The sequence below is a fragment of the Mytilus trossulus genome, chromosome 14, assembly GCF_036588685.1.
Source record: "Mytilus trossulus isolate FHL-02 chromosome 14, PNRI_Mtr1.1.1.hap1, whole genome shotgun sequence".
NCBI classification, from domain to species: Eukaryota; Metazoa; Mollusca; class Bivalvia; order Mytilida; family Mytilidae; genus Mytilus; species Mytilus trossulus.
In genome coordinates this window covers 17,366,179-17,383,904 of record NC_086386.1, presented here as the reverse complement: position 1 = coordinate 17,383,904, position 17,726 = coordinate 17,366,179, and the positions used below count along the sequence as shown (strand labels likewise).

General features: G+C 31.6%; 2 long non-coding RNA genes across 2 annotated transcripts; one reads left to right on the top strand and one right to left on the bottom strand.

The window, feature by feature from the left end:
* Nucleotides 1–6,092: 6,092 nt before the first annotated feature.
* LOC134696747 (uncharacterized) lies at nucleotides 6,093–7,429 on the top strand. The gene is made up of 2 exons (XR_010103003.1): nucleotides 6,093–6,334; nucleotides 7,013–7,429. It is a non-coding gene; the product is annotated as an uncharacterized LOC134696747 (long non-coding RNA).
* A 2,062-nt stretch (nucleotides 7,430–9,491) lies between these two features.
* LOC134696749 (uncharacterized) lies at nucleotides 9,492–13,835 on the bottom strand. Its single transcript, XR_010103005.1, has 3 exons — nucleotides 13,774–13,835; nucleotides 11,085–11,172; nucleotides 9,492–9,736 (listed from the first exon to the last, which is right to left on the bottom strand). It is a non-coding gene; the product is annotated as an uncharacterized LOC134696749 (long non-coding RNA).
* Nucleotides 13,836–17,726: the final 3,891 nt, after the last annotated feature.

Below are 17,726 nucleotides of genomic sequence, written 5' to 3'. Positions count from 1 at the left end.
AGTTAAAGATTTTTTGTAATGTTAAGTTCTTTCTTATGAGAATTAAGATAACTTTTTATAGAATGTGTGTACCTTGCAAGGTCCTCATGCCCGTCAGACAATTTTCATTTAACCTCAACCTCATTTCATGGATCAGTAAACTAGGTTGAATTTTCATGGTAAATAGATATAGGAAGATGTGGTATGAGTGCCAATGAGACAACTCTCCATCCAAGCAACAATTTGTCAGATACTATATTTGGTGTACGGAATGATAGGAAGGTGTATATGTCCAACTGGCAGGTGTCATCTGACCTTGAACCAATTTCTATGGTTCAGTGGTCAATGTTGAAGTGTTTGAAGTTTAGTCTTTTAATTCTAGTATTATTTTTATGCAATAGGTCAGCTATATTTGGTGTATGAAAATATTTTATGATGTACATTTCAGTCTCACAGGTTTCATTTGCCCATGACCTGATTTTCATGATTCTTCGCTCAATGTTAACCTATTGTGTTTGAGTCCGTTTTTCTTATAATATAAATAAAATATAAATAAAAGGCCAACTTTTAGGTTGTATGGCAAAATGTAAGTTTCTTTTCATGCTTCAATGGTCAATATTAAGTTTTCATGGTTGAGAGTTTGTTTCTTAGATACTTTAAGCAATAGGTCAACTATATTTTATGCATAGATTAATGGTCTGCCTGGCATTGTTCATCTGATCTTGTTTTCATGGTTAAGTCTTTCTTAAAAACTACAAGCAATAGGTCAACTATATTTGCTGTATTGAGTGATTTTTAAGATGTACATGTATTTCTTGTTTGGTTTATCTGACCTTCCCCTCATTTTCTTGGAACATGTTAAGTTTGTGTGATAGTTTTAGTAAAGCTTTATATTTAGGACTATCAACATAAAATCAATGGTAAGAAAATAAGTGGAGACAATCCAGCATGTGCATTGTTGTTAACTTGATCATGTCTAGGGAGTCCAGATTTGCAGATATCATTTTCATACAGGAAAATCTTGTTTGGGACACTGATGGGTCTTTTGTAGACAAAACGCTGGTCTGGCACAAATATTAATTTCAATACATATATCTATGATGAATTTATCTGACAGTCTCTTGTTTTACCATTCAGGTGATAACCTGCATCAAAATAAAAAAAAAATAGCCATTGGCTCTGAAAAATCAGGATGGGGAATGAGAATCTAGGATTTTATTGGCATATATACTGTCATGAATAAAGGTATAAAGGTTTCTTGTACAATTATGATAATATTCTCACACATGTAGATCATCAAAACTGAAATTGGTTGTGCTATTGTGCTATTTAGGACAGACTTCAAGCTGATTGTTGATCTACACATAATTTAACAATTTAACTTAGTATGAGAGCTTTCTCTGAAATGTTTGAATCAAAATGACAGTAAATTATGGTCAACAACACATGATGGCAAATAATAGTAAGATATGAGTACCAAGCATGAGAGCTTTCTGTCAAATGATCTTGGTGAAGTTGTGTTCACAAGGTATTGAGGTCACAATTAAATACTCCATAAAATAGTTGAAATCCAATATCTCCTGTAGAAATAGTAGAATCAAATAGGCAGTACAATGATTTACTACACAAGATGGCAAAAAATCCTACCAAGTAGAAGAGCTTTCTGTAAAACAGACCCAGAAGACTTGCTTTAACAAGCTGTCCGTGTAACAATACTAAAATCATAACCAGGAAGGTTAACCCTTCTTTGCATAGTGCCTTTGATCAAAACTGGCATCTTATCAAACATCAAACAAAGGTCTTCTTGAACTAAAGATAGTCATCATTAAAAGTAGGTGGTACCGCTATTGGGACAAAGGTCTTATATGCAAAAATCTCTCATGTGGGAAATCAAAGGAGGAGCTACTCCTAGGGTTAACTCTAAAAATATAGAAATACCCCAGTAAATTGTCAGTTATTCAGTTGTTGTAGTTTGTTGATGTGTTATATATTTGTTTTTCATTCATTTTTTTGTCGAGCCTGCAACTTTTGTTGCAGAAAGCTCGACACAGGGATAGTGATCTGGCGGCGGTGGTGGCGGTGTTAGCTCACTTCTTACAGTGCTTATCCAGTGACCTTTGGGGTATCACATTTGCAAAGACCAAAACAGTTTACCAAATTGCAGTCAGATTTCTACTCCAACTAACTGATCAACTGGTAAAATATTTTAGCAGATTACTCAAGTGGAATGTTGTTAGTTTGAAGTGAGTGCTGTAGAATAAAAAAGTTATACTTACCATCCAGATCCAGTCAGTTGATACCTTTGTCAATCATTTCTAACACAAATAATATCTTACTATAGTATGAGTCACTGAATAAAATGGTATAATTTTAACATGGAAACTTCTATCATAAATAAATGTTATAAATGAATAGTTCAAAACATTGTTTTGTAGGTGTATATTTTATAGCTTTGTCTTCTAAGATGAAGTTATTGTGCAATTGTGATTCGATAACATTTTCTATGCAAATTACTGATATGCTGTCATTAAAGGGAAATAATTTATATTGAGTTCAAATGTACACATAAAATTTAATCAATGATACGAGGCTTATGATTTTGCCTACAAAAGATTCATAAAAAAAAAATGAAATGCAAAATTAGTATGAAATTGAAGGGCATGTAAAACACAAATTAGAAAAGTTTTGCAAAATACTGCTTATAAGATATCTTGTACTCCTTGGTAGACAATCCTTTATACTTTGAACAATTCAACATTTTGCAAAACAGCTGTTAATCGTCTTTCATCATTAAATAAGTTTCATTGTTCGTTTTAGAACAGAGGATAAAAGTTAAATAATAACAGAAATAATGTTACAACAAATTAAATGGGGAAATTTGATATTTGTCAGACAGAACAAAATTTTGCTGATTATTTGTTATGTAAATTATTTCCCTTTATTAGCAGATCAGTAATTTGTATACAAAATGTTATTCGAATCACAATTGCACAATAACTTCATCTTAGAAGACAAAGCTATAGAATATACACCTACGAAACAATGTTTTGAACTATTCATTTATAATATTTATTTATGATAGAAGTTTCCATGTTAAAATTAGACCATTTTATTCAGTGACTCATACTATAGTAAGATATTATTTGTGTTAGAAATGATTGACAAAGGTATCAACTGACTGGATCTGGATGGTAAGTATAACTTTTTATTTTACAGCACTCACTTCATACTAACAACATTTCACTTGAGCAATCTGCTAAAATATTTTACCAGTTGATCAGTTAGTTGGAGTAGAAATCTGACTGCAATTTGGTAAACTGTTTTGGTCTTTGCTAATGTGATACCCCAAAGGTCACTGGATAAGCACAGTAAAAGCTTTATATTTTAGAAGGTGGAAGACCTGGATGCTTCATACTTAGTATATAGATGCCTCATGTTACAAACTTTCCGTCAGTCACTTGTCCCATGTCCTTGACCTCATTTTTATGGTTCAGTGACTACTTGAAAAAAAAGTTAAGATTTTTTGTAATGTTGAATTCTCTCTTATTATAAGTAATTGGATAACTATATTTGGTATGTGCGTAACTTTCAAGGTCCTCATGCCTGTCAGATAGTTTTCACTTGACCTCGACCTCATTTCATGGATCAGTGAACAAGGTTAAGTTTTGGTGGTCAAGTCCATATCTCAGATACTACAAATGTATAGGTAATAGGTCTAGTAAATTCGGTGTATGGAAGGACTGTAAGGTGTACATGGCCAACTGGCAGGTGTCATCTAACCTTGACCTCATTTTCATGGTTCAGTGGTTATAGTTAAGTTTTTGTGTTTTGGTCTGTTTTTTTTGTACTATATGGAATAGGTCTATTATATTTGGTGTATGGAACGATTGTAAGGTGTACATGTCTAGCTGACAGGTGTCATCTGACCTTGACCTCATTTTCATGGTTCAGTTGTCAAAGTTAAGTTTTTGAGTTTTGGTCTATTTTTCTAATACTTTATGCATTAGGTCAACTATATTTGGTGTATGGAAATATTTAATGGTCTATATGTCTGTTACATAGGTTTTATTTGACCATGACCTCATTTTCACGGTCCATTACTAAGTGTTAAGTGTTTGTGTTTTGGTCTGTTTTTATAATTTATAAGCAATAAGTCAAGTATATTTGTTGAATTGAAGAATTAGTAGCTGTACATGTCTGCCTGGCATGGTTCATCTGTCCTTGACCTCATTTTCAAGGTTCATTGATCAATGTTTTGTTTTTAAAGGCAGTGCTTTAAGGCCTGACTTTTAAGTCATGAGGTTCATCTTTTCATACGCAATCTTTGCTGGGGGTCTTTTGGCCAGAAATAGATCCGGAAATGTTCGAATTTCTCCTCTTCTTTTTATGGTATGATATGGTTTTTATTTCTTTCATTTACATTGGGGACTAAAGAAACGATCAGTGTGTTTTGTTTGTTTTATAGAACTTGTTATGAGTGTGTATTTTGCATTATAAGCAGTCAACCTGACTACAAACTATCATTATGTGTATTCCGTGCGGAAAGAGGTCGGGTCAATTTCGAGTGTTATCTGACATCTAAAGATTCTTTAATTAGTTCAGACGTTGATATAACAATGAAAAGTCGACTGAACATGATTAATATTGCATCTTCTATAATTCAAAGCGGAATTCGGTTTATGAACGAGAAACTGTAAAGCGTTTTCAATTTCGGTATTAGTTATGTATGTTGTCTACGTATTATCCTGGTTCCCGGTACTACGTTCCGGGTATTAGCTTTTTGTGTATGTGATGTGTAACATTACGATCGGGTACCAGCCAATGGGTTACACTAATGTCCTGACAATGACCTGACAATGTCCTGACAGAAATGAAAATGCTTAATACTTTTTTATTATTGGAAGGATTTACTTGAAATTTGGAATCAAGCAAGATGAGAACTTATATTTAATAAATAAAATTTAAAAAAAATAAAAAAATATTTTTAAGAGTTAGAAAACTTGACCTGACCAACTTGACTTTGAAACTACTAATGTCCTGACCGATATGAAACGGCTAAAAAATGTTTTATTATTGACAGGATAGACTTCAAATTCGATACCAAGGAAGATTAATACATTTGATACAAAAATATAAGAAAAAATAAGAAAATAAATATTTTCAAGAGTTAGAAAACTTGACCTGACCAACTTGACTTTGAAACTACTAATGTCCTGACCGATATGAAACGGCTAAAAAATGTTTTATTATTGACAGGATAGACTTCAAATTCGATACCAAGGAAGATTAATATATTTGGTACAAAAATATAAGAAAAAAATAAGAAAATAAATATTTTCAAAAGTTAGAAAACTTGACCTGACCAACTACGTACTCCCGTGACTAATGTCCTGACCGATGTAAAATGCTAATTACTTTTTTGTTATTTGAAGGTTCGACTTCAAATTTGATGTCAGGGAAGATTCTATCATTGAATACAGAGATATAAGAAAAAATATTAAAAAAACTTATTTTAAGTGTTAGAAAACTTGACCTGACCAGCGTCGACTCTGCACTGACTAATGTCCTGATCAATGTAGAAAATGTTAATTGCTTTTTTGTTATTGAAAGAATTGACTTAATTATAGATCCTTACCCAGGGAAATTATAATATTCATAATTAAAGTTTATGAAAAAAAATGTTTGTTATTTTTTTAAATGTAAGAAAACTTGACCTGACCAGCTTGACCTTTATATCATGACAAATGTCCTGACCGTTCAATAACTTTTTTGTTATTGAAAGGGATATTATTAAATTTAATATCACTGAGAAAAGTGATTAGAGATGCTGTAGATACTAAGTAAATGCACCTTTTCTACATTTAATATGAAAGGATTTTAAAGATGAACAGAATGCAATTAAGTCCAAAGACAGTGACATGAATAATTAAAATTTATTCACACATACATTAATTAAAATTAACACAAATTGGAATGTATTAATCTTCCTTGGTATCGAATTTGAAGTCTATCCTGTCAATAATAAAACATTTTTTAGCCGTTTCATATCGGTCAGGACATTAGTAGTTTCAAAGTCAAGTTGGTCAGGTCAAGTTTTCTTACATCTATGGAAAAAATAGTCCACAAACGTTCCGTATAATGATATCAAATTCATAATTAATCGTAACTTTTTTTTATCTTTGTATAATAAATATAACAAAATGGATTCCACAAAATTGAAAATAGCATTATTTTACGAGGATTTCTCATATTTTTCTCACTTCCGGCGCAGTAATACGTATGTTTCGAAGAAGCTCGAAGAATTTGACAAAGTGAATTGAGAAGGAAACGGATAGATTTACGTCCTTGCTATCAGGTAAAACAATTTAAATGTACAGAACAAACACATTTACTTCACACAAATAGTACAGGCTTAAGCTTTTTGTTGTCTTATACACGACTGTAGTCTAGTCGACGGCGGTGACCTACAAGGTACGGGTCATACTGGGTCAAGTCTAAATATGTAAACATATCCACGTGCTATTAGGTAGAAAGCATCGTAATGCAATATCTACAATTTTTCCTCCTTTATACATCGTTTAACCAGATATATTTCTCCTTTATAAATCGTTTAACCCGATATATTTCTCTCAAATACACTTAAACACGGGTTGTATGTACGTATCGTTTCTAGTGTTTTCTTGTCCTTATTAAAGTTCATTTGTTGATGTTTAATTATTTTTGAACGACTGAACACAGGAGTGAATGAATGCAACAATTATATATACTGAAGACTTGGGCTGTACAATGATAGTGTACGTCGAGGTGTACGTATTGCATACTGATAATTATTCTAGCTAGCTAGCAGTAATTATGTTAATTTAGGATGTAATGACAGGAATTCATGAGCTCAGGCTTTCTGAAAAAAATATCAATGACAATGTAAACAGGAACAAAACATTGACACGAATGCTGCTCTCTTCTATGTTATAGTTATTTAGGTATGTGTGTTGCACAAGTTTCAAAAAAATTAAGTTATAAAACTTTTTTTCAGGGCACAAACCCACTTTAAAGACACTTGTCTACTGCCATACCCATCCTAATTTCATGCACCATTTGCAAGCAAGAGACTGAATGGTTTGCAAAATTAAAAATCAGGACGGTGTCCAATTAAAACAAAAGAACTAAACTGGATGAATATTGTAGGAGAAATCTAGAGGAAAGTTTTGATTTGTGAAATTGGTTTTCCTGAAAAGCCATTCATCCTAGCCTGCAGAAAGGAACTATAACTGTCCACCACCAACTGACGAGCTAATGTTGAGCTTCACATATGGAATTAATCAAATACCATCAACGTTTGTGTTTTCAGCACAGATTTCACAAGTTATGACACAGCTGTGTTTTTTTATACCTGTTTATAGAGTTGTATACTAAATTTTATTTTTTTTATCAATAAATATATATTGTGTCATTTAAGAACTTGTATTTTGCCAAAAGATGCATACTAGTGAATGAAAGTGGTGCAGATCATTTTGCTTTGGTATATAGAATTGAATTACAATTGTTCATGTTATTGGAATGCTTATAAAAATAAGGAGATGTGGTACAATGTATATGATATTTAGTGAGTTAATCAAGCAAGTGAATAAGAAATTGGTATAAGCAGTTACAGGTACATGTACTACTGTACAATCACAAACAATGAGAAAAACTCATACCGTAAAGAGAATTTCATATTTACTTACAAGTAAGTTTTGTTTTTGCGTTGAATAATTTTCTTCTATTGTTTTAATTGCAAATATTGGAAGTGGTTAAAATGCTAATGAGACAGCTGTTATGGCCACAGAGCCTTAATTGAAAACTTCTTTTTCATTCATACCAGTAGATTTTGCCTGGAGTTAGAAACATATCTGCCAACTTTTCAAAATGCACATGGGGGTTTTACATGAAAGATGGTCCATATAGTCATACAAAAACTCCAAGGGGGCCTTCAAATGGAAGCAGGACAAGTCGCCCCACTGGCTAATCGCCCCACTTTTTAAAAAAACGCCACAAACTGATTTATCAAATAGCCCCACATGTGAAATTGGTTAAATCATGTTTAATATTACTCCTGCCAACTTGCCCTACTTATAAAAAAACGGTAATATTTAGATTAATAATATATATATAATTAAAAATAAAAACTCGCACCACTTTAATGAAAACTAATGTACACAGAATACAAACAAACCGAAAATTAATTTACTTACTTTTATTGATATATACTGAAATTATAATTCTAAAAAAACCCTGATTGTTAAAGAATAACTAAGTTTTGAAGCTCTAAGTTATTTGCATAACAATTGAAAAGAAACCTGTTAAATGTATCATAATGCAATAACACTGGACACTTTTAATTTGCAAAACACTCATTTGCAAATCCGCCGCCGCCTCAAACAAAAGCTACAATATCATGTATATAACCAAAATGTGCGGAATTACATGGGATCCAATAATTTCATTGGTTTTCTACTGTTTCTTTCATATTTATTTTGCAATTTGAATTATAAAAACATGGGATTTTCAATATCCCATGGGACAGGGCAAAATCCCATGGGATTGACCATTATCCCATGGGATTTTGGTTAAATCCCATGGGATTTTTTTTGGTCCCATGGGATAATTGTAGTCCCATGGGATATTTGTTGTCCCATGGGACAAAAAAAATCCCATGGGATTTTTATTATCCCATGGGATTTTCAATATCCCATGGGACAAAATAAAATCCTATGGGATTAAAATTATAAATATATATATATAAATATAAAGTTATGTGTATGTTACAATGAATGCTGTTTGGTAGTAAAATGTTTTGAATGTATACAAGTTTTTTTTAATACATTTTTTATATATACATATATATATTTATTTTTTTAATTTTGTCACATACATGTTTTTTATTTGTTTATATGACAATAAAGATTATTCTTATTTTGGAATCTATAATAATATTTACAGTCAAAGAATAAAGTCCTTTCCCTGAAACAAAATGATGAAATGTCTAAATAAATGAAAAAAATATTATTTTGAAATCTTTGTCTTGTTTATTCTATTATGAAAAATAGAACTGAAAAAATATTTTATATTCTGACTGAATAGTTTACTCTTTTCATGAGGTAAGATTTTCTTTGTTATAGTTTCATTGCAATACTTGTATATGCAAACAATTTGAATTATATATACCTTTGTGGTGTACATAATAGTATGCTTATATTTGCAAATTTATAATATAAACACTTTTTGTTGAAGTTTTTGTTTTCTTTATTCACAACTTGCTATGTACAATTATTCAGTCCACTATATAAGAGTGAAGTCAATAAATAATTTCATTCACTAGAATATTCCTGCAATTCTTAGACAAAACATTTTTTCAATCTGTTCTTCAAAGATCTTCCTCTACATCTTTATTGAATGGAGAGATTCAAATGAGAAAACAAAGCAAGTTTATTTGGAGAACAACATTCTAATATTTTAATCATTCCTTCCATCTTTCAATTGATAATTACATTGTTGTATTTATATGATCAAGTTCTTGTGCATTAATGATCGTGATGATATGACTCCTTTTTGTTTAGTCATCATGTTGAAATTTCCACTTTCAAATAAATGTAGGAAAAAACACGTTCCATTTCAAATTAATAAAAAGTCGCACTATGGAGAAAAATATCAGCTTTCAGTTTTCTGTTCAGTATTGATAGATCTGTGAATGATGACCATGAAAATCAAGATGTCTCACCTACAAATACACAAACTCAAAAATTATCAGTAAAGAGATCAATAAAATGGCTATTTTATCATGTTTATGATTATTATGATAAACTTTCATTTGAATATTCAAGTACTAAATTACAGAAATCGCTTAACTTTTATAAAAGTTAAGTTAAAGTACAGCTTATTTAAAAATTATAATAAACAAGAATTCGTCCAAAGTACACGAATGCCCCACTCGCACTATCATTTTCCATGTTCAATGGACCATGAAATTAGATAAAAAATATAATAAGGCATTAAAATTAGAAAGATAATATCATAAGGAACATGTGTACTATTAGTTTCAAGCTGATTGGACTTCAACTTCATCAAAAACTACCTTGACCAAAAACTTTAATCTGAAACATGCACTTTCATTTTCTATATTCAGTGGACCGTGAAATTGGGGTCAAAAGTTTAATTTGGTTTGAAAATTAGAAAGATCATATCATAAGGAACATGTGTACTAAGTTTCAAGTTGATTGGACTTCAACTTCATCAAAAACTACCTTGACCAAAAACTTTAACCTGAAGCGGGACAGATGGACGAATGGACAGACGAACGAACAGACGGATGAATGGACGCACAGACCAGAAAACATAATGCCCCTCTACTATCGTAGGTGGGGCATAAAAATAAAGGCCACCGATGAGTTAAAAAAGATATTACATTTCAAATGCCAAAAAATGGCATTTTTGCACCAAAGGGAGATAATTTGGAGCTTTTTCAATGATATCATACATTTTAAAAGTCATCTGGGGCCAAACCTAATTGATTGTTTTGAATGATTTGGTGTACCATATGATAAAGTTATAAATAAAATGAGTTATGAAAAAAAAATATTAAATATTTTTCTGAAATTGTTATACCCTTAAATGTCATTTGATCTCTATTGGAGAAATGTCTCATTGGAAATCAGACTGCTAAGTGTTTCTTATTTGTATATCAATCCAGCCATATTATACCTGTCCAATATCAGGAACTTGTACATAGTTCAGTGGTTGATGTTGGTTCATATACGTCATTTTTATTTTTCATAATTTTTTGTTTTTATAAATTAGTCTGGTATATTTGACGTTTGAATTGATGCTCTGTTTCAAATTTGGTTAGTGTTTGTTGTCTTTTATAGATTACTATAACATGTATAGGGTATGGGTTTTCTCATTACTTACACATGTTACAGGTCATCAATGGCCTCTAATAAGTAATTACAATGCTTACATCCACTAAATTGAACTCTGATGGATGGTTTTCTCATTCATCATACCACATCTTATTTTAATAAAATTTAATCATTATTCACGGACAAAAACTTTTATAACAGTGGACTTACCATTTAGGCTTTGTTGACCTCTGTAAATCTTATTTTGTTGATAATTTCTGCTGTTTATAGTTTCCCCTTTATCTTTAATGTTCTTGCCCTACACATAAAAGGGTAAACATCATTTAATGACAAAAATAACTACTATATCATAATTAGTAGGCAACTGAAAATTTTGCCTTATTTGTATATAACATCAACTTACTCATCATTCTTGCTGTTCAATATCATGAATATTATCATTATTCTATGAATCAGAGGTCACAGTAAAATTAACCTTGGCAGGCAGACATCTTTTTTTATATGATACCATTCCATACAACAAGTAGACCTATGCTTAGAAAAACTGATAAAATGACAAAACCAAGAAAACTTATCATTGACCAAAGAACAATAAAATGCGGTCATGGTTTATATATGAATCTGCCATTCAGACATGCACACCTTACAATTGTTTCATATCTACCAAATATAATCTACCTGTAACTTTAAACATATGATAAACTGACCAAACAATGCAGTGTTTCATTGACCAATGAACCATGAAAATAAGGTCAAGTTCATATAAAATATGGCAGACAGATATGTGCATCTTACAATTATTTCATTCACTAAATAAAGGGGCCTTATTGCTTACAGTATCCGGAAAAAAAGACCAAAGCACAAAAACTAAACATTTTCAAAGTTCCTTATACCCTGCCAATTTGTTATGGATGTGCCTGTTCCAAGTCAGGATACTATAATTCAGTGATTGTCGTTTGTTTATGTAAAAAATATCTGTTTTTCATTTTTTTGTACATAAATTAGGTTGTTAGTTTTCAACTTTCAACTTGGGTATCATGTGTAAATTCATACAAGTGTTCGGAAAACAGGAAGTTGTGGAGTGATGAATCTGAAAATGCATCACACGGTATAGCTGACTTATTTATTAAACCCTGAAACAAAATTTCAGAAATCCTTCTATTGTAGTTCCTGAGGAAAATGGGACGAAAAATATTCATTGGACGGACTTACTGACGCAAGGATGGATGGACAGACAGGGGTAAAACAGTATACCCCCCTTTTTAAAGTGGGGGTATAATTTTAATACGAGGGTATAAAAACCCTTGCAAGATGTCAAAACAAAAAGAAGTAACCTAATTCTTACTTGTTAGGGGCTATTTATATATTGTCCGTTATACATATAACAATACAACATGAGCTCTGTAGAGCTTTTATCCGACATACATACATGACAAGCACAATACATTTGTACATGAAACATAAAGCTCATCAATGAGATAGTAGTCTCAGATAGAGGGAAACGGGGCCAACCAAACTCCCCTATTCAATCTGAATGTAGGACAGAAGGTCACATATAAAAAGTCACACACTGTCAGAGGACAAAAAGTCACAATTTAGTTTTGAAATTATTTTTCTTTGAACAAGAAAACACTCTTTTTGTATTTTTCTTGAAGTTTTATACATGAACATGATGTAGCAACTTTGTAATTAAAATTTATTAAAAACAAATAAATCAGTGCTTTAGGTTTGCACACATTACCATTACATTTGCACACAAAAATCATTACGTACAAATGTGTGCAGCTTTTGATTACATTTGCACGCATTTTTTTACATGTAAATATAAAAAAAAGATATGGTATGATTGCCTTTTACAGTTGACTATGCCGTATGGGCTTTACCTCGGCTTTGCTCATTGTTGAAGGCTGTATGGTGACCTATGGTTGTTAATGTCTGTGTCATTTTGGTCTCTTGTGGACAGTTGTCTCATTGGCAATCATACCACATCTTTTTTATATTGGCTCATTGTTAAAGGCCGTAAAGACCTATAGTTGTTAATGTCTGTGTATTTTGGTCTCTTATGGACAGTTGTCTCATTGGCAATCATACCTCATCTTCTTTTTATATTATGAACAATTTCCTTAAATTAAAAATGAATATAGGTGTCAGACCACCAATTACTCCCTCCAATTTAGAACGTATGTAAAAGTAGCCCTACTCTGACACAAAATAGTGCTTTTGATGTACTTGTTTACTTAAACTAACCAACAAATATGCAGAAATGAAACTTTTGGTGAAAGAGACATATATCTAGATCTTTTTGAGCCAAAATTTACTTGTCTATGAGTTTGCATTAAAAATTGAGGATTAATGCGCTCCATAGTATACTAATTTTAGATTTTCAGAAAACCAGGTTTGTTTTTTTGAGTATCTCTGTTTGATGGTCAGTTAATTTGTTAGAAGGCTTTAAAGGTATGCTGAAAATTGGCATGTAGAATGGTGATACATGTACAATTCAGGGTATACCTGGTTTCTATGAAGTTAAACTTAAGGTAAAATATTCAGAAAGCTGTGAAAATTGCAAAATTTGGTTGAACAGATAGGGATTATTAATTGGTGGTCTGACACCTATATGTTATAAAAAGAAATTTCAAAATCTTTTTTCATTTACATTCAAACAATTGTCAACAAATTGTTTGTGACTTTTTGTCCTATCAACTTTGTTACTTTATGTCTGAGTCTGACATGTGTCTGTCAGACTTTTTGTCCTGTGACTTTTTGACGGAATGTCCTGCGACTTTCTGTTCGTTTACCTTCCATCTTAATCAGTGAACTGAATAATTGTTTTTTGCAGAAGTCCGGGGAATGTTAAAAGATCTTAAAAAATCACATGTGCAAATTTAGAGTCAACACTTACACAGGGACTACACAATACTTTTTCAGAATGTCAGCAAAAAAGGATCGCTGGTGACAGGGGAGTGTAACCGATGAAATGATCCTGAATCAGATAAGATTTTCCCGGTACGTCTAAACACCGCTCAGGAGGACCTCCTGAGTGCACACAAATCAAATCAAATCAAATATGTTCATTTCCTAATCAACGGGCCCTTATAGGCATATGAATTACAAACAAAATGGATAATAGACAAAACATAAATTAAAATACATATTTAGAAACAATATGAAATTTAAACATTATAATATGATTTATATAAAAACACACATGCAGGGCATACAAAGTGCACTCATGACAGACCCTATATAATCGCCGTATCTGCACACATGATGGATGTATATATTCGTTATAGATCGTTATACACTTTTTAATTCTCATTTTAGAGTTAAATTTGCAAGTAACGGCCGGGGAACCTCTTTTAAAAAATTTTAAAATAATAATGCTACTAAGAATATATTATTTCCCCCAATTTTCGCAATTTTTTCGCTATAATTATTAAATCTTTAGGCGACTGTGCTTTTAGTGAATATAAATGATGAAGAGGGCCTCACGAATAAATATAAATAAGAAATATACTGGAACATCGATTAGCATAGATCGAGCAGAAGAGTAAACTTCCACATAAATCCACACGGTTATTTATGCCGGATAATATAGACTGTGCTCCTGAATGAGGTTGTCAAATACATTAATTTGTTGTTTTTTTTACTTCTACAAGAAATTTGATTCAAATGCTAATTACGCACCATTTGCTGAGCAGAGAATCATTCTAAACCAGGAACAGTCTATACTAACTGATAACAGTAAGAATAGAAAGTCTCTGTAAAAAAGCAGTCAAATCCTAACAGAACTGTAACTTATTGATACATGTACATCAAGTTCCAGCACCTCACCAAGCACCCTTGCCTTGCATACTGAGATGGCAAACTGGTGTCTGTCAGTATTTTGATATAAAACTGCGTAGGTTCATATCGTTTGATCCAACGTTTGTTTGGTTATTTTTTATGGATCGTTGTAAAATTATATCTAAATCTTTGTTAAATTACGATTTTAAATTGTTCTATTCTTTCTATTTCATAATTTTGTCAAAGTCTACTTTTTAAAGTTTTAAATTTTAAAGAAAAAAATAATATTCCATTTTGATTTGAAGAAAATCTTTTTGAACTGTTATGACATGGTGTTGCAAAGCTAATTACAGGTAACTATAACATACAGTAATTTTCCATTACGACAGTGCGTGTATTCTCGGGTGTGTAAAACGTATAGTTTTCTAGAGAACATCCTGTGTAATACAGATTGATGACATTATACAACATTTATTTTGTTAAATGTGATAAGGTATCTGTGTCAATTCCCTATTTCAACACCACTAATTTTTCGACGAGAAAAAATAAAAAAATAATTTATATGAAATTAAGAAGAAAAGTAGCAAATATATATAAACTTCAGTAATTACGCATTGGGTAAACATAATTTCAATATTGCACGAACAAATCCGCGAGAAAACGTATATATATACATGTATGAATTAAGATGTGTTTAAAAAGACCCATTGGCTTTATTTCACACTAGGACCTAAGATAACTAGAACTAAGCAATGTTTGATGGTTGAGTGGGGGACTCATTGACTGCCTTAGAGGGGTCACGTCCAGTCATGCTTCCGTGATTCCCTATATAATCTACCATTTGTTTCCCAAGATTTAGGGGGGGGGGGGGGGCTGGTAAGAAATCCGCCTCTGCTAATTGGGAAGTTATTTGGTCTGATACACACATATATATAAATATACCTCTGTGGCGGATCCAGCCATGTGAAAAAGGGGGGGGGGGGGGTCCCAACCCAGGACAAAAGGGGGAGGGTTGGTTCCAACCATATATCCCCATTCAAATGCATTGATCGTTCAAAAAAAGGAGTGGTTCCAACCCCCGAAACCCTCCCCCTGGATCCGCCACTGATACCTAGTATGCATATGATTAAGAACAGCTTTAAATATATGCATATAAAATAATGGTACGTCTAAAAACCGTTCAGGATATCTTGGTTGCACACAGGACATTAAGTAACTTAGGACATGTATATATAATAGTGAGAGTTCAGGGTATACATTCGATTGATAACTTATTTTATAATTTTGTAATTTTTGTTTTGGTAAAATCCTTTAAAAAATTTAAATTGCGAGACGCTAATTAATAAACTATCTATCTATCGGCATGCGCCATTATTTTGGATACGTCACGGATGACCGATGGTCATATTCAATACGATATACCAATCATCATTTGAATTTGTTCAATCGATCTTTAATAATTAGGACTAATTGGTGATGGCAGGGAATATGTCGCTGGTGATCGTTAAAAACATATAGAAGTAAACTTTGCATAAAAAAAGGTTTCCTTGGAAAAATTATGAAAATATATGAATATGCTAAATATTTTTTTCTTTCCGAAATAATAATTAAAGACGTTTAGAAATAAAAAAAAAATCACAGTTGGGAAACTTTCAATTCAAGTTATTTCAAACGTTGAAAATATAGATCTTATTCGATGTACAATGTGGGCCGCTTGGATATCAACTTGTAAAACCCTGATTAATTAGGGTTTGTCTACTTTCGTCTTTTTATATTGCCAAACATTCTATAATCAAGGATTTGAACAAGGCCTTGTTATAATATAATGAATCTCATCGCCAATATCACCATAATTACATAAAGAACAGATATTGTCCTAAAGAGTTTGCCATCTAACAATTCAAAAAGAAATGTTGAGTCGAAAGTACCAAATCTATAAAAAGAATCACTATTTTAGTCGAAATTAAACTGTATATATTCTTTTTTCAAAACTCCTGAAATAATTTAACATTAACTTTAGAGAGCTTACATATGCAAATCTTTTTAGAAGTATGTGAGCGTAAATAAAATTTGTTTATTACCCCCCCCCCCCCCCCCCCCTTTTTCCTTTTATAAAATTTAATTGTAAACGATTTTTTCTTAATTTGTGTTTGCTCATTAACTGGGGTTTATGCTGTCAAAAAAAAAAATGTCTCCATTTGTATATAAATTATTGATAAAAAAAAAATTGAAGCCGCCAGAAGAATAACGGTACGCCTAAACACCGCTTGAAGGACCTCCTGATTGCACAAATGACATATATACGAAGTGCACTCGGGACCCTTATAGTCATCGCACGCAGGATGGATGCATATATTCGTTATACGCTTCTTATTTTAGAGTTAAATTTGGTAGAATTTGAAATCGAACTTAGATAGATATAATTCTTATAAAATAATGAGGGCACGTGTCACTGATTACACAACTACTGAGCCATGAACTATCCAATCAACAAAATTGAGTTGATTATCTTTATTGTTGTTTATAGATTGTGTTGTTAGTACAGTGTGACCATGCGGGAAGTAATATTGTGATGTTTAAAATGAATATCACGATGTTTTAAGATTTTCGTATTTTATTAAAATTTCGTTCCATAAATTTTTAAGTTTTATTCTTAATTTAATTATCCTGTCCTGAACCAGTAATGAATTCTTTGTACGATTTTGAAAAGGGAAATAAATGTTCATACTTTTAAAGAATTTATATTAATTAAAGTTTTGTATATGGAAACCGTTCTTAACTGTAAAAGCCGTACTGTTCAAACAATCAAACTCATATACATGTAGTTAGATGTTAATTCTCATTTTTATCGAACTTGTCCAGGAATTTTATTTTTGAGTTATACGAATGTTTTAAGAAATCCGCATTTATTAAGGTTTTTTTCCTCTAATTAAAGCCGTTTTGTCCAGTTTCACAAGCCTGAAACGAATTTTAATGTGAACATAAATTCTGAAAATGAACTTGTCTCCGTTTTCGTCTCCTTTTTTTTTTGAAAATTATGATATTTTGGGTATAATTATTTCTAAACAA